Source organism: Bos indicus, chromosome 11, assembly GCF_029378745.1.
Source record: "Bos indicus isolate NIAB-ARS_2022 breed Sahiwal x Tharparkar chromosome 11, NIAB-ARS_B.indTharparkar_mat_pri_1.0, whole genome shotgun sequence".
Taxonomy (NCBI): Eukaryota; Metazoa; Chordata; class Mammalia; order Artiodactyla; family Bovidae; genus Bos; species Bos indicus.
Genome location: NC_091770.1, coordinates 64,937,349 through 64,959,000, shown reverse-complemented (window position 1 = coordinate 64,959,000; position 21,652 = coordinate 64,937,349). Strand labels below are relative to the sequence as shown.

At 38.4% G+C, this 21,652-nt stretch overlaps 1 long non-coding RNA gene across 1 annotated transcript in view; it reads right to left on the bottom strand.

Moving 5' to 3' along the window:
* Positions 1-595: 595 nt before the first annotated feature.
* The window catches only part of LOC109566222 (uncharacterized), a 133,764-nt gene continuing 112,707 nt past the window's right edge, over positions 596-21,652 (bottom strand). Inside the window, exon 3 of the long non-coding RNA XR_011569317.1 lies at positions 596-725. This is a non-coding gene — a long non-coding RNA (uncharacterized lncRNA). The remainder of the gene's footprint in view (positions 726-21,652) is intronic.

Genomic DNA, 21,652 nt, shown 5'->3' with positions numbered 1-21,652 from the left:
GTGGGACCAGTGACTGGTGGCTCCCATGCAAGGCTCTAGACCTGGCCCATACTGTCCCTTCTGCTAGAATTGCCCCCCTGCATAGCCATGCCCACTTCACTCACTCCTGCCTCAGAAGTCTGGAATGCTTCCCTATCAGATGCCATGTCATGGTGTTCCATCCCGGAGGGAGAGTCGTATCTACAGGGTCATGTCACCCTCACAGGGGCCTCTCCTACAGGACCTCACCAGGCCACGCCTCCTATGCAGGGTCTCTTTCATGCTCTACACAGAGAAAGTGCTGAGGAAATGTGTGCTGAAGTGAAATGACAGTATGTTTGCATGTTTTCTGAGCTTGGCTTAGGATGGCTCCTTCTTTGACAAAGGAAAGTCAAGGCAGTGGCTGGATGGGGTGGTGGCAGTGGGCAGGGGAGTGTTTCATACAGGTTTCCTAGGCTTAGCTTTTTCTCATTAGTAAGTTGTCTTTTCGCCCCACAAAAGACAAACAACTTTGTTAATGTGTTTTAAAATTCAAATACATCATGTCCATTTGGAGAGAACATATTGAGTTGCAAACTGACCACATTTTTACTGAAACAGTTTTATTCTGGGCATCATTAGTGGGAACCAAGCTGGTGATCACAGAGGGCACAAAGTGCACGAGGAAGGTGCCTGTGAAGATGCTGGTCTTCTTGGTGGCTCGCTCCTACCACCTCTTCTGCTCCTCCAGACAGCAGTCCCACACACTACACACAAGACAGAGAGAAGGTGAGTCACGGGGCAGGTCTGCCAGTTACAGGGACTTACTGTCATGAATGCTGAATAATGAGAATAAAAATAAATAAATGGGGCTGAGTTAAACTTAAGGGCTTTTGCACAGCAAAGAAAACAATAAGCAAAATGAAAAATGAGCCTACAGAATGGGAGAAAATATTTGCCAATGAAATGATTATGAAATGATAAGGGATTCAGATCAGATCAGATCAGCCGCTCAGTCGTGTCCGACTCTTTGCGACCCCATGAATCGCAGCACGCCAGGCCTCCCTGTCCATCACCAACTCCCGGAGTTCACTGAGACTCACGTCCATCGAGTCAGTGATGCCATCCAACCATCTCATACTCTGTCATCCCCTTCTCCTCTTGCCTCCAATCCCTTCCAGCATCAGAGTCTTTTCCAATGAGTCAACTCTTCACATGAGGTGGCCAAAGTACTGGAGTTTCAGCTTTAGCATCATTCCTTCCAAAGAAATCCCAGGGCTGATCTCCTTCAGAATGGACTGGTTGGATCTCCTTGAGTGGATTAATCACCCAAATATACAAATGACTCTTGCAGTTCAATATAAAAACAACAACAACCAACAAAAACCCAATTTAAGAAATGGACTGAAGATCTATATAATCTTTTCTCCAAAGAAGACATGGAGAAGGTGAAAAAAGCATATGAAAAGATGCACAGCACCATTAATAACTAGAGAAATGCAAATCAAAACTACAATGAGGTATCACCACATAACAGTCAAAAGGTCTATCATCAAAAAATGTACAAACAATAAATTCTGGAGGAGGTGTGCAGGAAAGGGAACCCTCCAACACTATTGGTGGGGCTGTAAGTTGAGTTCAGTCACTAAGTCATGTCTGACTCTTTGCGACCCCATGGACTGCAGCATGCCAGGCTGCCCTGTCCATCACCAACTCTTGGAGCTTGCTCAAATTCACTTCCATCGAATCAGTGATGCCATCCAACCATCTCATCCTCTGTATTCCCCTTCTCCTCCTGCCTTCAATCTTTCCCAGCATCAAGGTCTTTTCCAATGAGTCAGTTCTTCAAATCAGGTGGCCAAAGTATTGCAGTTTCAGCTTCAGCATCAGTCCTTCCAGTGAATATTAAGGACTGATTTCCTTTAGGATGGATGGAATGATTTGATCTCCTTGCAGTCCAAGGGACTCTCAAGAGTCTTCTCCAATACCACACTTCAAAAGCATCAATTCTTTGGTGCTCAGCTTTCTTTATAGTCCAACTCTCACATCCATACATGACCACTGGAAAAACCACAGCTTTGACTAGACGGACATTTGTTGGCAAAGTAATGTCTCTGCTTTATAATATTCTTAGAGCCATCACAGTTGGTGTTATTTCTTCTTTAAATTTATGGAAGAATTGATCAGTGAAGACATCTAGGTCAAAAGATTTGCCTGTGGTAAGATTTAAATTGCAGATTCAATAGTATTACTATATCTGCTGCTGCTGCTTATTTGCTTCAGTGATGTCTAACTCTGTGCAGTTCCATGGACTGTAGCCCACCAGGCTCCTTCGTCCATAGAATTCTCCAGGCAAGAGTACTGGAGTGGACTGCCACTTCCTACTCCAGGGGATCTTCCCAACCCAGGGATTGAACCCAGGTCTCCTGCATTGCAGGCAGATTCTTTACCACTGAGCCATATCTAGGACTATATATATGTTCTATATCATCTTTTGCCAGGTTGAATATGTCTTGAAATTTTTCTGATTAATGTAATTCAGATCCTCAATCTTATTGCCATAAAGTAGCTCTATGTCTTCTGTTTTGCAAAGCCAAGCAGCCTGTAATGATGTCTTATTTTAATTCCTGACATTTATTTATGACTGCTCTCCTTCTTATTAATCAAACTTGCCAAGAGTTTATCAACAATTTCTTTTTTCATTTTAAAGATACAGCATGTGCTCATATGATATTTCCAAAATCTAGTTGAATGTGTATAAGAAATATATATCTTCATACCCAGAATTATGAAATCCCCAAGTATTCATATTTATAAGAATAACAGAGTTTAAAAAAAAAACACTAAAAATGAAACAAATCAAAATCCCTTTTTAACACTGAGCACTTAGAGAATAGTATAAGGCATTATGGTAAGGGAAAAAGCTATACAGAATACTTATTTGAAATTAATGTGTTTTCATGCAATAAGGGATGATAACTAATAAAAATTCTTTCTTGCAAGTTGTCCAGTTGTCCCTCTGTGCTTCATCTGAGATGAAGTAGACTGGCCAGAGAAGTATAAAAATGATGAAGTAGTCATCTCTTGAAACCAATCACTAAACTTTGGTGAGGAAATTGAAAAATACACATATATCCCCAATGTTCACTGCAGCACTATTTATAATAGCTAGTACAGAGAAGCAATCTAGATGCCCATTGACAGATGAATGGCTAAAGAAGCTGTGGTACACATATACAATGGAGTATTACTTAGCCATAAAAAGGACTGTATTTGAATCAATTCTAATGAGGTGGATGAGACCAGAGCCTACTATACAGAGTGAAGTAAGTCAGAAAGAGAAAAACAAATATCATATATTAACATATATGGAATATAGAAAGATGGTAGATGAACCTATCTGCAGGGCAGCAATGGAGACGCAGACAGAGAGAACAGACTTATGGACATGGGGTGCAGGGAGGAAGGAAAGAGTGGGATGTACGGAGAGAGTAACAGGGAAACATATATATTACCATAGCTAATGGGAATTTGCTGTGTGACTCAGGGAAATTGCTCTAACAACCTAGAGGGCGTGGGATGGGGAGGGAGGTGGGAGGGAAGTTCAAGAGGGAGAAGACATAGGTATACCTGTGGCTGATTCATGGTGACATTTGGCCGAAACAAACACAATATTGTAAAACAATTATACTTCAATTAATAATAAATTTAATTGTTAAAAAGTAAACTTTGGTGAGGATGATGAGGGAAATCTGTAAATTTCCCTGGAAGCATTTAAGAGCAGAAAGTTTTCTCACTGCTGTATCTGTGTAGAAGCTGGGAGTACTGGATTGAAATAGATGACTTAAGGTTTCCTCTAGTTTGATTCATTCATAATACTGAGAATAAAATTCAACTTAAGATATTGAGACTTTTGGATTGATTTCAACTCAAGTACATTGAACTTCAGTTGTGAAATTGCCTTGAGAAATTAAAAACTCTATTAATGAATTATTGCCTGTTAGGCAAACATACCAAAATACTATTAAAAAGCTCATGAACATGCATAGCAGGAATAGGAACTTTTAACCTATCTTGTATATCAATATATATACGTGTGTGTATATGTATATCTATCCATGTATATATCCATATGCCCTTCCATTAAAAATAAAAACTAGTGTCATTAAAGAAAAACTATTTCCTGATAAAACTACCCATTGACTGCTTTGCCAGACAAATGCAACTCAGAAATTGACACATTTCAGTCCATCTATATGTACAGTGTGTCCCACATCACAATGCTAACACGGGCATCTTAACTTTAAATGAGACAAAACAAACAGAAATTAACACTGGTGGGAACCCTCTGCCACTCAATTTGTATTGGGTTTAACACCTTCTTATTTTATATATCCTTTCACATAAACAGTTTTATATTAGCCCCTGATATGGTGCCTTCCAACAATTCAGCGTTGAGCTGTTTAAAAGCACTAATTAGCAGCTTTAATATAGAACACATATATTAGAAAAATCTTGCAAATCTAGAATACCCTTTGGGCCTTGCCATTTGTGTGTGAAATAACTCAATAAAAAAATATACTATATTGTTAATCATAGACCTTCCAGGAATATAATCAATCACACGAGAAGAAATATAAACTGTATGTTTATAAATAAAAGAAGAAAAATGATAACTCCATTTAAGTTGAGCACAGGAATCGTCACAATGAGCAGATGCATTTATAAAACTAAGCACACTTCATAATAACGATAAAAAATATTACAACTGTATATATATATAAATGACATACATGCATTGCATTCAATTTTAGCATAACTGGCAACACATTTATTAAATTAACAGTTCATCTATTTTTTCCTATCACTTCCAACAATACCAAATCCATATCTACTTATATATTAACTTTAACAGAAAATAAATAATCTTCAAGTATTTTACAAATAAAGAAATATTTAACATTCAGTGGATTCCAGGAACACATTTTTCTATTTATCTAGAATGCTGACATAGCCTAATTATTTCTTTTTAAGCAACATTATAATAGCTTATCCATCTATAATTTCAAGGAATATTTTGCTTCTCTCCAACTTTCACATACCTTGATCAGATAGTTCTAGTTAATATTTCTAGTACATGTAAATAATTATATCCTTGAGTGCTTTAAAATTACACTAATTCCTATGCCATTAAGGAAGGAAAATGTTTCTAGTTTTTGATGCATTATGAGTGGGAGATATTAATTTCTAGATGAAATTATGCACAAGCAGGGGAAAAGCTTTGTACCGTGATAACATTTAAACAAAAAATGTTAAGTATCTCAGGAATTATGGATGATTAAAAGCAAATAGGACAACACGATCATATTGTATTTGGATTGTGGGACCCTCTCCCATTTCTGCAAACTTCTAGACCCCGAAGCAAAAAGCATCTTTATATTTTAAAATTGTTTAACTATCAGAATAGTTGGCTTAAACAGTAGCAAACACTCAAAATCAAGGAAATGACATACTTCAGTAAATATGTTTATGCTGTGTAATATAAACGAATTATAAAAGTAGAATAATCTTTTTTGTTTTCATTTGCTAATATGAAAGCATTTTGTTTTCATTTGTCATTTGCACAAAACTGCCACTAAGCGATGTGATTTCTAAAGGTAGTTTTGAAAACTTGAAGGAAATTAACTCATACCAAGTTATATGTATTATTTACTAGTATAGTACTAATAGTACTTTACTATTTTAGGTAAATAGCTTTTTAAAATTATACTGAGATGATGAAATTGCCCCTTTTGAGGTAGAAATTTCCACATAATGGGTAATTTCAATTCGTTCCAGCTTTATCCCACTAGTAGAAACAGATGTAGTCAAAGACCTCACATATTTGCTATGAATATATTTTAATGTATTTTCTCCAAAGGAATAAAACTGGCTGACACCTAAGTTTATTTCTCCCCTCATTCCTTAATGTTTTATAATGTAGAGTAGTGAATATTTTATGAAGTACATAATGTGCATTCAGTGTACTTTGTGGGCTTCCCAGGTGGTGCTAGTGGTAAAGAACCCACCTGCCTGTGCAGGAAACATAAGAGATGCAGGTTCGATCCCTGGGTCGGGAAGATCCCTGGAGGAGGATATGCCAACCCACCCAGTATTCTTGCCTGGAGAATCCCATGGACAGAGGAGCCTGGCAGGCTACGGCGCATAGGGTTGCAAAGAGTCAGACGCAACTGAGGCATCTTATCATGCACACACAATGTACTTCACCTACGATGTTTCACTAAAAATATTGAGCACTGGTTTGGGCAGGGGGAGGGGGGCTTCCATGACACTGATGAGCAATTTTACACAGACTAGGAGTATATTTAAAGATAGTGAAGATTTTTAGGAGACAGGTTCTCTGTTTCTGGGGAATATGGAGCTATACTTCTTTCACGATCTGTTGACAGGTGACACTGTCTCTTAGTAAACACTTTCTGCCTATCATGATAGAATTGGAGTAAGACTGCAAGAGTTTAAGTCAAAAACAAAAGAGCAGGTTTGCAGTTCTTTATAAGCCTGTGATGTTGAATTATAGCACTATTATGTTCATTTCCTAGGACTGCAATAACCAAGTAACGCAGAGAAATTTACCATCTCATTGTTCTGGAGATCAGAAGTCCAAACTGGAGTGTCAGTGGAGCCTTGCTCCCTCTGCGATCTAGAGGGTAGAATCCCTCCTGGTGTCCTTGTAGCCTCTGGTGGTGGCCACTGATCCTTGGTCTTCTTTAGTTTGTAACAATGTAACTAATCTCTCTCTTTCTGTAATCACATAGTAATTTCCCCTCTGTGTCTTCACATCATTTTCCTGTAAGGCCACTGGGCATATTGAATTAAGAGCCCACTCAACCCCAGCATGACCTTATCTTCATTAATTACATCTGCAACAATCCTACTTCCAAAGAAAGTCACATTCTAAGGAACTGGGTGTTAGGATTTTAGCTTCTTTCATGGTGGCCAAAGAATTTAGCCTGCAATGTGGGAGACCCAGGTTCAATCCCTGGGTTGAGAAGATCCCCTGGAGAAGGGAATGGCAACCCACTACAGTATTCTTGCCTGGGAAATCCCATGGACAGAGGAACCTAGTGGGCTACAGACCACGGGATCACAAAGAATTGGACAAAGGCAATGGCACCCCACTCCAGTACTCTTGCCTGGAAAATCCCATGGATTGAGGAGCCTGGTAGGCTGCAGTCCATGGGGTCGCTAGGAGTCCGACACTGAGCGACTTCCCTTTCACTTTTCGCTTTCATGCATTGGAGAAGGAAATGGCAACCCACTCCAGTGTTCTTGCCTGGAGACTCCCAGGGACGGGGCATCCTGGTGGGCTGCTGTCTATGGGGTCACACAGAGTCGGACACGACTGAAGCGACTTAGCAGCAGCAGCAGCAGAGCGACTAACACGTATCTTCCATGGGGAAACAATTCAAGCCACAGCACCATGGTTCAGTTCAGTTCAGTCTCGCAGTCATGTCTGATTCTTTGCAACCCCATAGACTACAGCACGCCAGGCCTCCCTGTCCATCACCAACTCCCGGAGTTCACTCAAATTCATGTCCATTGGGTGGGTGATGCCATCCAACCATCTCATCCTATGTCGTCACCACAACCATAGTTAATATCAAATGAAACCTAAATAGGGAGACTCAGGCCTCAATTGCTAGCTAGAATTATTCTCTGGATCATCTCCTCTCTTCCTGGAAGAGTTCCATTGCCTAGAGATGGAAGGCACTTTTCACATCACAGAGGGAGGCACTTTCCTCCTTTAAACATCTATTAGGTGGAAGAAGAACGAATAGAACAGAGAGGTTAGCGTGGTTAAGAATCACTCATGGTTCCCAGTGTATTGACAAACCTTTCGTCTGTAACGACTATCATTCTGGAGGAATTAAGTTGTACTGCCAGACAGAAAAAGTAAGGAAAGAACCACTCTCTCTCTTGTGGTGGTTAAAGGTTATGTTCTAAAAAGTTCTTTTGGAGGGACTTCCCTGATGGTCCACGGGCTGAAACTCCATGTGCCCAATACAGGGGTCTGGGGTTCCATCTCTGGATGGGGAACTAGATCCTGCATGCCACAACTAAGAGTTTGCATGCCTTAACTAAAGAATCCACATGTCCCAACTACGATCTGATGCAGTCAAATAAATAAATATGTTAAATAAAAATTAAAAATTGCTTTGGAGAACTATTCCATCAGTCCACTAGGGGTGGCTTGCTTTCTGTCAACTCTACCCTGTGGAGGTCACTAATCTCCAGTCATTAACATTCTCCAATTCAGCAACACAGTAAAAAAAAAAAAAAAAAAAAAAAAATTAGGGAAAGAAAAAAAAAAAACACCGTGAAGAAAGGGTTCGAAAACAATGTGTTGGGTGTGGGGGTAGATTTGCATTACTTCCCACTTCAGCTTTTGTCTTCAAAGTCCTTTCTGCAGAGTATTAAATGGTGTTTGGCTTTTCCCCATTTCTGTTTTTCTCCTTTTAGAGGGGAGAAGTCAAAGAGATTTTTGAAAAGGCTCAGAATAGAGAGGTCATTTTTGAACAAATGACATGTAAGGCAAGATAAATTTACATTTTTCGGACCTCATGGAAAAACAAGGCCAGCTTTGTCTGGGATTCTCTGACAAGTCATTGAAGGTAAGCATCAACTGCCCACTGGTCGTGGTGGAGCCAAACCCAGAGAAACATGAGCTAAAACGAGTTTCTCTGTGACCGTAGGTTGATCATCCCCAACTTCCCACAAAGGCCTTTCATTCCCATCTGGAGTGAATATAGGATAACCTAGATGGGCCAGCCCCTCAGTCACCAAGCAAAACTCTTGACATTTGCCTAATTATCTTTTCTCATCATCAGTCATTTCTTGAAGTCTCAGCTTCATTCAGATGCCAGGTATTTCCGAAATTAATCATGTCACTGCAAGCGGCATCTTTTCATGTAAATGGACTTTATTATCTGGATCAGAACACCCCCCCTCCTTTGAGCAGTGAAAGCCCATTTGTAGAGAAAGTGTCTGAAATCTGACATGCTGCCTTCCCAAGAAAGATTCTTCCTGTTGACCTCCCAGCAAGCACCAAGCATCAGTCACTGTGAGCTTGTGAGTGTGAGCTTGTGTGTGTGCGTGCATGTGTGTGTGCTTGTGTGTGTAGCTAAGAGCCTGGGGCTGGCTGCATGCTAATTTGCCCCATTGTTTCAGGGTGACTGCCTTTCCAGTATTTCAGAACAAAGCCTTTTTACATAAGCCCCTACATACAATCATTTTATACTTACTTCAAGGACTATCATCCTATCTTCATTGAAACTATAGTAGGGACACGCCAGAGTTTCTTTGTCTCCTTGTAAGGCTGCAGATTACAGACAGGGCAGATACCAACACACTCCCCTTTCATTTGAAAGCATTTTTTAAATGTTTGAGGACCCTGCACTTCTTCTACACGTGACTTTGCTCAGCCTTTTTGAATTCAGAAAGAGGAGGAGGAAAATGCCTCTAAGAATTTGGTTAAGTGCCATCAAATTCAATTTTCAGGTGTACAACATTTAAACGTAAAGAACGGGGGAAATGAGGAATAGAAAGCAAGAAATTCCTACTTGTAGAAGTATCACCAAACTGTAACATCATCTCTAAAAGGGTTACATACTCAGCTTCACAGCACTGGCTGGGATGTTATCTAATTAGCAAGTAAGAATGCCTGACGACCAACCAAGTCCAGTAAGGCCCCTCCTGTGTGTATAGTGACACGTGGGGAAAGTTCTTCCTACATCTCAGAGTCACTTTTCTTTTGTCCTGTTCTTTAACAACCCAGTGTTAATGATGGGGCATTTTTCCTCTGGGAGGAGTACTGAAGAGATATTAATTACCTGCAACCCTCCTCTTTTGTGGAAATAAAATTAATGTTGTGACATAAACAGACAAAAACCAGGAAATTAAAAGTTAAGGCTGAGACTCCTTCATGATGTTTTCCCTTTTTTGGTCATTGCAAAATGAATATAGATAGGATAATTTGCTAGAGGAAAGACTGGATCATGGAGTTCATCAAGAAAGAGGAAGAAAATCATTTTTTTAAATCTCTTTGGCTCTCTTCAATACCAACTTGCTTTTGTCTGACAAACAGAAGTAAATTTTTAAAAAAAACAAACTTGTTTCACAATTTGCTAGGGGTTTGGAACCTGACCTGATCCCAAGCTGTATATTTACATCTGGGTGGTCAGGTAAACAAGGGTAAAATTTTCAGTTCAGGAGTTGAGCTGTAGGAGTTGCTTGTATATTTTTGAGATTAGTTGTTTGTCGGTTGCTTCATTTGCTATTATTTTCTCCCATTCTGAAGGCTGTCTTTTCACCTTGCTAATAGTTTCCTTTGATGTGCAGAAGCTTTTAAGGTTAATTAGGTCCCATTTGTTTATTTTTGCTTTTATTTCCAATATTCTGGGAGGTGGGTCATAGAGGATCCTGCTGTGATGTATGTCGGAGAGTGTTTTGCCTATGTTCTCCTCTAGGAGTTTTATAGTTTCTGGTCTTACGTTTAGATCTTTAATCCATTTTGAGTTTATTTTTGTGTATGGTGTTAGAAAGTGGTCCAGTTTCATTCTTTTACAAGTGGTTGACCAGATTTCCCAGCACCACTTCAAAAAATGGGCCAAAGAACTAAATAGACATTTCTCCAAAAAAGACATACAGATGGCTAACAAACACATGAAAAGATGCTCAACATCACTCATTATCAGAGAAATGCAAATCAAAACCACTATGAGGTACCATTTCACACCAGTCAGAATGGCTGCGATCCAAAAGTCTACAAGCAATAAATGCTGGAGAGGGTGTGGAGAAAAGGGAACCCTCTTACACTGTTGGTGGGAATGCAAACTAGTACAGCCACTATGGAGAACAGTGTGGAGATTCCTTAAAAAACTGGAAATAGAACTGCCTTATGATCCAGCAACCCCACTGCTGGGCATACACACTGAGGAAACCAGAAGGGAAAGAGACACGTGTACCCCAATGTTCATCGCAGCACTGTTTATAATAGCCAAGACATGGAAGCAACCTAGATGTCCATCAGCAGATGAATGGATAAGAAAGCTGTGGTACATATACACAATGGAGTATTACTCAGCCATTAAAAAGAATACATTTGAATCAGTTCTAATGAGGTGGATGAAACTGGAGCCTATTATACAGAGTGAAGTAAGCCAGAAGGAAAAACATAAATACAGTATACTAACGCATATATATGGAATTTAGAAAGATGGTAACAATAACCCGGTGTACGAGACAGCAAAAGAGACACTGATGTATAGAACAGTCTTATGGACTCTGTGGGAGAGGGAGAGGGTGGGAAGATTTGGGAGAATGGCAATGAAACATGTAAAATATCATGTAGGAAACGAGTTGCCAGTCCAGGTTCGATGCACGATGCTGGATGCTTGGGGCTGGTGCACTGGGACGGCCCAGAGGGATGGTATGGGGAGGGAGGAGGGAGGAGGGTTCGGGATGGGGAACACATGTATACCTGTGGTGGATTCATTTTGATATTTGGCAAAACTAATACAATTATGTAAAGTTTAAAAATAAAATAAAATTGGAAGAATAAAAAAAAAAAAAAAATTTTCAGTTCATATTGTCCTAAGAAATAGATTTTAAAAACACTGGTTAGTGGACAAGAATGGTCTTCTAAAGACATCTCACATGATTTCCCATTGATAACTGCTGTTTCCTTTGACAGAAATGTTTAAGCATGTTTAAGTCTTTCTAAGTTCAACATTACAGATCATGTAGTAGGGATTGTGTGTTTTCAAATTTGTTAGTGCCAGTTTCTCACTTTATTTAGGTTTCCTTAGTTTCTATCAATTGTTTTAAAAGTACCTTACTTTAAAAGGTAAAAACTATCATGCATAAAATAAACTATAAGGATATATTGTACAAGACAGGGAAATTAGCCAATATTTTATAATAACTATAAATGAAGTATAACTTTTAGACTGTGAGCCTCTATATTATACACCCATAACTTATATAATAGTGTATTTCAACTACGCTTCAATTAAAAAAATTTCACTTTTGCTCATCCACTTCATTTTCCTTAACCTGAAGTATTTCTGAAACCAAGGGAAAACTGAACCGCCTCTTCGTAGTCTTCAAAAAAGCTAAGCAATACTTTTTTCATCAGTTTGAACAGCTAGACACTCAAGAAAGTTAAGAATGTCCTAAATTGGAATTGGTAGAAAGCACAGATGGTCTTGAAAATACAGTTTTGGAGTGTTGCATCAACATCCAAAGTCCTATAGGAAAAACAAATGCAAAAATCAACTTTTGAGAGGCTGTATTTAAGAAAGGACTCAACCCCTCCATTCTTTTGTAGCGTTTGAAGATTAGCCAAAAGAGAGAAAAGGGAGTGTAAATTCTAGGATGAATCTCTAGGCTATAGGCCAGAAACTGTGAACATTCATCTTCCCCCCACCCCCTTTTCTGAGAAGAATGTTTCTGGGGAAGAAGTTCCATGAGGGGCTTGTACTTCTAAGGACTTTCCTGAACTTTACCTTCCTCTTCGCATCTGCCTTCAGTCATATTAATCTTGGGTTCCTGTCATCTTTTGGCTGCCCTCTCACAAATGCAAACAACTCATTCTGGTGCATAGGAATGCCCTGTTTCACCATCTTTTCTATTTGGATATATCATTTCCACTCTATCTTACTTTGCAGCAACAACACCACCTCCTGGGTCACTCATGATTTCCATAGTTGTCTGCACAACATAGGAGAAAATTGCTAAGCCTCAAAAAGAATTGTTAACTGTAATAATTAGATTATAAGTTTCTTGAAGACAAGCTTCTCAAATTCAATGGCAATTCTTACAAAATCAAAGGGCAGGCCACATGGTCTTACAAAGGATGCCTTTAAGATGGATGAATTTATTCAAATAGAAAAAAAAATGACACAACAAACAAATGTATCATGGTATCCTAGAGGGGACCTTAGAAAAGCAAAGTACATTAGAGGAAAACTGGATAAAAAGTGAAATTGGCACTAACAACCTAGAAAACAAAGTCTTCCTTATGTTATCTATAATATTGAACCTAGTAGTACTTGTAAAAATGTTTAAAATTTCTGTCAAGGAAAACAACAATTGTCAATAGGGAAATTATGTGAAATGTCCATAAGAGACTATCCTTGGCCACTAAACAATGGTTTGTATTTATTTTTTAAGATAATATGAGCTGAAATGTTATCCTTGTTTTCCTGACCACACACATGTATTAATAGATACACAGGGATCAGGTCATGACTCAAACCCTAGCAAATGGTCAATTGCTTTTTTAAAAAAAATTTCTTATATTTGTGAGACTCAAACCCAAGACTGATGGGAAAGGTGGGTTGTGCTTTAATGGAAGTGGCATACCTAGGACTTTGGGGAGTTAGCAACATTCTGGATAAGAGGGTGTAGGAGGGTCTTTGACAGCAGGTGCAAATCATCTAATGGTAATTATCAAGGGGGGCTGTCAGAAGACAGGGATCAAAGCAGAGTTTAGCTCTGATATCAGTTAAATTAGTCATCAGGAATTCCAAAATTATTCTGATTTGAAGTCTTATTCCTGGACTGAGTTGTTGTTGTTGTTGTTTTGTCTTTTGTTTGTTTGTTTAGGGAGAGGAGGGTTTACAATCACCAGAGCCCTCTCTTCTCTCTCTACAGCTACTTTGAAGAAGTAGAAATTTTTTCCTGCAAAGTGAAATCAAGACTTTAAGAATTGGGTCTGCAGATCCTATCCAAAGTGTTTGGAGCTTAAGGGCCTTTCTGTGCCATAGTCCTTGTCTTTAGAGTTCAGAGGATGGAGTTACAAATGTAATTCAGCTAAATGTCATTGCATAATCTGATATTTCAGAGCTAAAACACAGTTTATCACTTTGGACCTCTATTTCTGGACTGTGAAGTTCCCCAGCTCTTTTTTTAAAATTAAAATCCTGAATTATTGTTCTTTAGAAAAGCAATATTCCTAAAGAATTTGGTAAGCTGCAAGAATCATACTGGCCATCATACCAGCCATTTCTAACATGGCTCAAAAACTGAATTAAATAGCATTTTTCTTGCTTCTCAATCATCCTAAAACCAGGGAATCTGTACTTTCATTGTCTACCTTAATTTCAAATGAATGACAATCTCAGAGCCTAGGAGGAAACATTCGTTGCTTTTCATCTTTCCTAAATTGGAAAAGTTACAGCAATATTGAGAACAATTTCACACTTTATCCCAACCTCTCCCCAAATCTATTCAGGTTTCAGCCCTAACTACTGCATAAGAAAATGAAATAGTTTCTCTACCTCTGAAGAAATAGTCCATATATTTCAGTCAGGACACCTGCATAATGACAATGGACCTGTTGTGAAATATCACCTATCAGGAGAAACTTGGGAATATGCATCATCTTATAGCTTCATATTCCATCTTTTCCTCTGCATATTTTTAATAAGAATGGTTGAGGAAAATCATGCAATTTAGTTATTAGACTATTCTAGGTCAATGGTTTGTTCCTGTTTCTTAGTTGCTAAGTCATGTCCAACTCTTTGCAACTCCATGGACTGTAGCCCTCCAGGTCTTTCTGTCCATGGGATTTTCCAGATGAAGAATACTGGAGTGGGTCGCCAATATTCTTCTCCAGGGGATCTTCCCAACCCAGGGCTCAAGCCCACATCTCCTGCACTGGCTCCTCTTTACCACTGAGCCAGTAGGGAAGCCCCAGTTCTATGGTGGTGTGTGACAATAGATATGTTGCTAAAATGTATATGTAAATCCTTTCCCTCTTTTTAGTTTTTGGTAAACTCAGTCTTGATTTTACATTTAATTTATTGAATTTGAGAAATTGCAGTTCTTTAGTCTGAAAAATCTTCCTTTTTCACAGTTAATAAATTCTTCAGGATTATTTCAAGATATTTAATTCACTGAATATTCTCCAATATGTATACAGTACTGTGCTGAGAATCAGACAAGAGCTGGCCTTGGGGAAGTCATGCTTTTGAGGGAGAGCTATAAAATCACACACACACACACAGATTTTTAATAAAAACTCTGTTTCTTCATAAAAGCAGTCTAGCTGATTGTTAAGGTTAGGGTTCCAAAACCAAACTATCTGTGCTCCAGGCCTTGGTCTGTCACCAACTAGCTGTGAGACCTTGTTTGTTTTTCTCAGATGTATAGTGGACATGATAATAGAACCTTGTCAACTATATTCAGCGAGAACAATGGTTGTGACCTAATAGACATTGAGTTAACATTAGCTAATATTGTTTCCACATCTGTGGACAGAAATAATCATAGTAATTTTTCTATAAGATGATTGGGAGCGTTAGATGGCTTCAGGAATTTGAAGGTTTTTGATGCTGTCATTATTATAATCAGCATTAGAGATGCATTATCAAAGTACTATAAGGAGGTTGAGGGTTAATTTATTAGATGGAGAGTGTTGGCAAAGGTAGGAAGAGAAATCCCAAATTCTCCAAAGGATGAGTAGGATTTTGCTATGCAAAAAAAAGAGGAGGACTTTTCTGGTAAAGACAAATGAAAACAGTCTGAGCAAAGTTCCTGAGAGAGGATAAGGCGTTTTGGGTAGATGGGTTTCCCAGGTGGCACTAGTGGTAAAGAATCTGCCCTCCAATGCAGGAGACATAAAGAGACATGGGTTTGATCCCTGCGTTGGGAAGATTTTACGGAGAAGGAAATGGCAATCCACTCCAGCATTCCTGCCTGGAGAATCCCATGGACAGAGGAGCCTGGTGGGCTGCAGTCCATGGAGTCACACAGAGTTGGACACAACTGAAGTGACTTAGCACACATACACAATTCGAGGGCCATAGGTGAAGGCTTAGGAGAGGAATTGGAAAATTAGTCAGGAAAAGTATATTTAGATCTTATTATTGAAGGCCTTCAGGAGTCTGCATAAATAGTTAAACAAATAAATGAACTTCATCCCTGTAAACATTTTGAAGTTTCTTTTTTAATGAGAAGAGTCCTGTGATGGAATTATTTTAGATAACATTGGTAGCAGCATGGAAAGTAAATCAGACAGAAAAAGTATGGAAGCAGAAAGTCGAGCCACAGCAGTAGTGTGGTTAAAAGATTAGTTGATAAGCAAACAGGAGCATAAAGCGCTGGGCATGGAACCTACAGATCAATAAAACATGTTAAGATCTTATTTGGAGGCTAGCTGGAAAAAATCTTTTAGAAAACATTTATGACATTTGTAAGACAATTGTAAAGATGGGTAGTGACTAGAAATTCTATGAATTAAGAAGTTATTACTATTTTTAGAAGTGAGGATAGTATTATGGTTTTCTTTTTAAAAGAGGCCCTATCTCATAGAGAAATATATTGACTTATTTATAGGTAAAATTACATAATGCCTGAGATTTGCTTCAAAGGTGATTTGGGATATGGAGCAGGATTGATTGAGGGGTCTGGAAAATGGGTGCGTGTCATTTGTTATACTCTCCTGTGTACTTGTGTGTATGCCTAAATTCTCCATAATAAAAACTTTTTTAAAAAATAGGAAGAATGCTTTAGCAATGGGACCCTAAAAGAAGACGTGGATATCAGAGCCATGGCAGAGGTAGAAATCAAAGATACTGGTAGTTATTTGGAAGAAGAGATGGAGAAACAGAATTTAAATTTAATCCCAGATTTCTAGTTTCAGTGACTAGTTAGTCGATAATGGCCATGACCAAGAAAATAATAATGTGATCTCCCTGAAGAAAGCTCTTAACAGTTTGCAAACTGCTCTTGAGTTTGCTATTTTATTTAATCCTCAGAACAGCTCTTTGAGATAATACTTCCATTTGACAGATAAGGAAATTAAAGCTCATGAATTTAAAATATTCAAATAAGGAGACAGGTTTTCAGGTTAAAGACAGTAAATGGAAGCAGGGCCACTTCCTCTGAAGAAAAATACTAAATTATGTTTTATGACTGTGGTGGTACAAAGTATGTACTAATATGACATATTAAGACATTTTTCTTTGGCTTAGAAGTTCACTTTTTATTTTAGTTTTTAAAAAAATTAAGACATTTTCTGTGGGCTCCTAAAAGTATTGTGGCACTTGGCACCGTGTGTATACGTAAGGTGGCTTTGAATGGAGGGTGAGGATTTCAGGACTCTTTCAATGGGAAATACTTACATTTTCCAGAGTCATCCCTGTGAATGGCTCATAATATGACAATTAAAAACTTAGGTAAACTTGAAGAGCTCTGTTTTTAATTTTTAAAATGTTTAATTCATGTATAGTTGATATACAGTATTATATGTGACAGTTGTACAGTAACATACTGTTTTACAATTTTTTAAATATTATACTCTCTTTATAGTTAATATAATATATTGGCTATATTCCCTGTGTTGTGCAATACATTCTTGTAGTTTATTTTTTACATGATAGATGTACCTCTTATTCCTCTTCCTCTATATTGCCCCTTCCCCCTTCCCTCTCCCCACTAGTCTGTACTTCATATCTATGAATCTGTTTCTCTTTTGTTATATTCATTAGTTTATTTTTTAGATCCCACATACACGTGTGTCATACAGTACTTATCTCTGTCTGACTTATTTCACTTTAGCATAATACCCTTTAAGTCTATTATGTTGCTGCAATTGACAAAATTGTATTCTTTTTCATGGCTGAATAGTATTCCATTGTGTGTGTATGTATGCATGTATGTATTATACATACAAATATATACACATCCACAAGAAACATTGGTGTTCATGTATCTTTTCAAATTAGTGGTTTTGTTTTTTGCATGTATATACCCAGGAGTGGAATTGTGGATTATATTGTAGTTCTATTTTTAGTTTTTTGAGAAACCTCCATATTGTTTGGCATAGTGGCTACATCAATTTACATTCCCACCAACAGTGTATGAGGGTTCCCTTTTTGAGGCAGCAATGCGTTTTAAAGATCTACCATTTAATGCTCTCATTCTTTGTCGCCTAAAGAGATATATGCCTTTCTGATGTCAAAAATTCCCTTAGAAGGTTTCTAAATATAATTTCCTTGACTGCAGAGTAATCATTCTCATTTGATAGTTTACAGTTTTATGTTAAAATGTGAGATGTCAAGATGACATTATTCTTGCATTAAAATGGCAATTTCTTCAGCAATCTCTTTGTAACCCCCTTTTCAACCTTCCAGATTACACAATGGACATCACATGCAGGGAACTTAAAAGACTAGAAACAGGAACATTAAACTTCAATCTTGATGATTATTCTCTGGCAACTTAATATTGGGGTGTTGACACAAATTAGAGTTTGGTTGAAATTTTAAAAATCTCATTTGAAAAATTCCTGAACACCATTCATAGCCAATCATTCTTTGAAGATTTTCCCTTCTAAGTTCTACTGTAAAGATAAGAGTAAAGGAATAATAAAGATGAGGGATATTTATTTTAGTTTAGTAATGTGTGACTTCTCTGTTACTTTCTTCAAAAAATCTGGTTCGCTAATGATAATCGTTGCATCATCATATTAGTTACTCATGAAGCTGAACTTTAGGTTTTGTGTAGTTAAGTCATGTTGCTTAACTGAACTCAATGAGTGCTGTCCTTTTTACTTCTGAAAAATTCTTTAGAATCAGACTATTATATCCTGAGGGAACTATTCATTCCTTTTCCTTGTGATACTTCTCATTGACTGTAAACCACTCTCTTATCCTTCACCAGCCTCCATATATAAACACACAGACCTCTCACAAATTCCTTTTTCAATTATTTTTTGAAAATGGCTTCAACCTAAGACAATGTTTGCATATTTTACCAGAAAGAGAAGATTCCATTGATCCTGTGGCTTGACATTTTAAAATGTCAAGTTCTGCTACCCTATGTGAGATAAGGTTTGTTTTTCTTACAGTTATTTTCTTTTCATTGATGGAATAATTTTTTCCAGTTATTAGCTAGTGCATATAAGGTAAGAACCATTCCTGTCCCTCCACTCTTTACATTAGCCATGTTGTCAACATGTCACCCTCAGCACATCAGACATCTAAGTTGTCTGGGGCTTCAGAACAATTATGATCAACCTACAAATCTTCCTGCCTAGGATGGCAATACTCCAGATCGATTCCTTCAGGATCTACTTGTCAGGGAATGAAAGATTTGAGGGGCAACAAAATGGGCCTCAGTTCAATCACTCAGTTGTGTCCAAATCTTTGAGACCCTGTGGACAGTAGCACACCAGGCTTCCATGTCCATCACCAACTTCCGGAGCTTACTCAAACTCATGTCCATCGCGTTGGTGATGCCATCCAACCATCTCATTCTTTTTTTTTTTTTTTAAACTTTACAATTTGTATTAGTTTTGCCAAATATCATTCTCTGTCATCCCCTTCTCCCCTCACCGTCAATCTTTTTCAGAATCAAAGTCTTTTCAAATAAGTCAGTTCTTCCCATCAGGTGGCCAAAGTTTTGGTCTTTCAGCTTCAGTACCAGTCCTTTCAATGAGTATTCAGGACTGATTTCCTTTAGGATGGACTGGTTGGATCTCCTTGCAGTCAAGAGACTCTCAAGAATCTTCTCCAACACACAGTTCAAAAGCATCAATTCTTTGGCACTCAGCTTTCTTTATACTCCAATATGCACATCCAAACACGACTACTGGAAAAACCATAGCTTTGACCAGAAGGACCTTTGCTGGAAAAGTAATGTCTCTGCTTTTTAATATGCTGTCTAGGTCATAATTTTTCTTCCAAGGAGCAAGCGTCTTTTAATTTCATGGCTGCAGTCACCATCTGCAGTGATTTTGGAGCCAAAAAAAATAAGTCTCTCACTGTTTCCATTCTTTCCCCATCTGTTTGCCATGAGGTGATGGGACCAGATGCCATTATCTTAGTTTTCCGAATGTTGACTTTTAAGCCAACTTTTTCATTCTCCTCTTTCACTTTCATCAAGAGGCTCTTTAATTCTTCTTCACTTTCTGCCATAAAGTTGGTGTCATTTGCTTATCTGAGGCTATTGATAATTCTCCCGGCAATCTTGATTCCAGCTTGTGCTTCATCCACTCCAGCATTTCTCATTATATACTCTGCATATAAGTTAAATAAGCAGGGTGACAATATACAGCCTTGAGGTACTCCTTTCCCAATTTGGAACCAGCCTGTTGTTCTATGTCCAGTTCTAACTGTTGCTTCTTGACCTGCATACAGATTTCTCAGGAGTCAGCTAAGGTGTCTGGTATTCGTACTGTTGAAGCTTGACCTGAAGAATTTTGAGCATTACTTGGAAATGAAAGTGAAAGAGGAGAGTGAAAAAGTCCAGGTTCGATGCACGATACTGGATACTTGGGGCTGGTGCACTGGGATGACCCAGAGGGATGGTACAGGGAGGGAGGAGAGAGGAGGGTTCAGGATGGGAAACACGTGTATACCTGTGGCGGATTCATGTTGATATATGGCAAAACCAATACAATATTGTAAAGTTAAAAAATAAAATAATAAATAAATTTAAAAAAAACCCTCAACATTTAGAAAATTAAGATCATGCCATCTGGTCCCATCACTTCATGGCAAATAGATGGGGAAACAATGGAAACAGTGGCAGATTTTATTTTGGGGGGCTCCAAAACCACTGCAGATGGTGACTGCGGCCATGAATTTAAAAGACACTTGCTCCTTGGAAGAAAAGTTATGACCAACCTAGACAGCATATTAAAAAGCAGTGACATTACTTTGCCAACAAAGATCCATCTAGTCAAAGCTATGGTTTTTACAGTAGTCATGTATGGATGTGAAAGCTGAACTATAAAGAAAGCTGAGTGCTGAAGAATTGATGCTTTTGAACCGTGATATTGGAGAAGACTCTTGAGGGTCCCTTGGACTACAAGGAAATCCAACTAGTCCATCCTAAAGGAAATCCGTCCTGAATGTTCATTGGAAGGACTGATGCTGAAGCTGAAACTCCAATATTTTGGCCACCTGATTTGAAGAACTGACTCATTGGAAAAGACCCTGATGTTGGGAAAGATTGAAGGCAGGAGGAGAAGGGGACGACAGAGGATGAGATGGTTGGAGAGCATCACAAACTCAATGGACATGAGTTTGAGTAAACTCTGGGAGTTGGTGATGGACAGGGAGGCCTGGTGTGCTGCAGTTCATGGGGTCACAAAGAGTCGGACATGACTGAGTGACTGAACTGAACTGAACTCGCTAGCATGTGAAATGAGTGTAAATGTGTGGCAGTTTGAACATTCTTTGGCATTGCCTTTCTTTGGGATTGGAATGAAAACTGACCTTTTCCAGTCCTGTGGCCACTGCTGAGTTTTCCAAATTTGCTGGCATATTGACTGCAGCACTTTCAAAGCATCATCTTTCAGGATTTGAAAAGGCTCAACTGGAATTCCATTACCTCCACTAGCTTTGTTCCTAGTGATACTTCTTAAGGCACACTTTACTTCGCATTTCAGAATGTCTGGCTCTACATGAGTAATCACACCATCGTGCTTATCTAGGTCATGAAGATCTTTTTTGTATAGTTGTTCTGTGTATTCTTGCCACCTTTTCTTAGTATCTTCTGCTTCTGCTAGGTCCGTACCATTTCTGTCCTTTATTGTGCCCATATTTGCATGACATTTTCCCTTAGTATCTCTAATTTTCTTGAAGAGATCTCTAGTCTTCCATATTGTTTTCCTCTATTT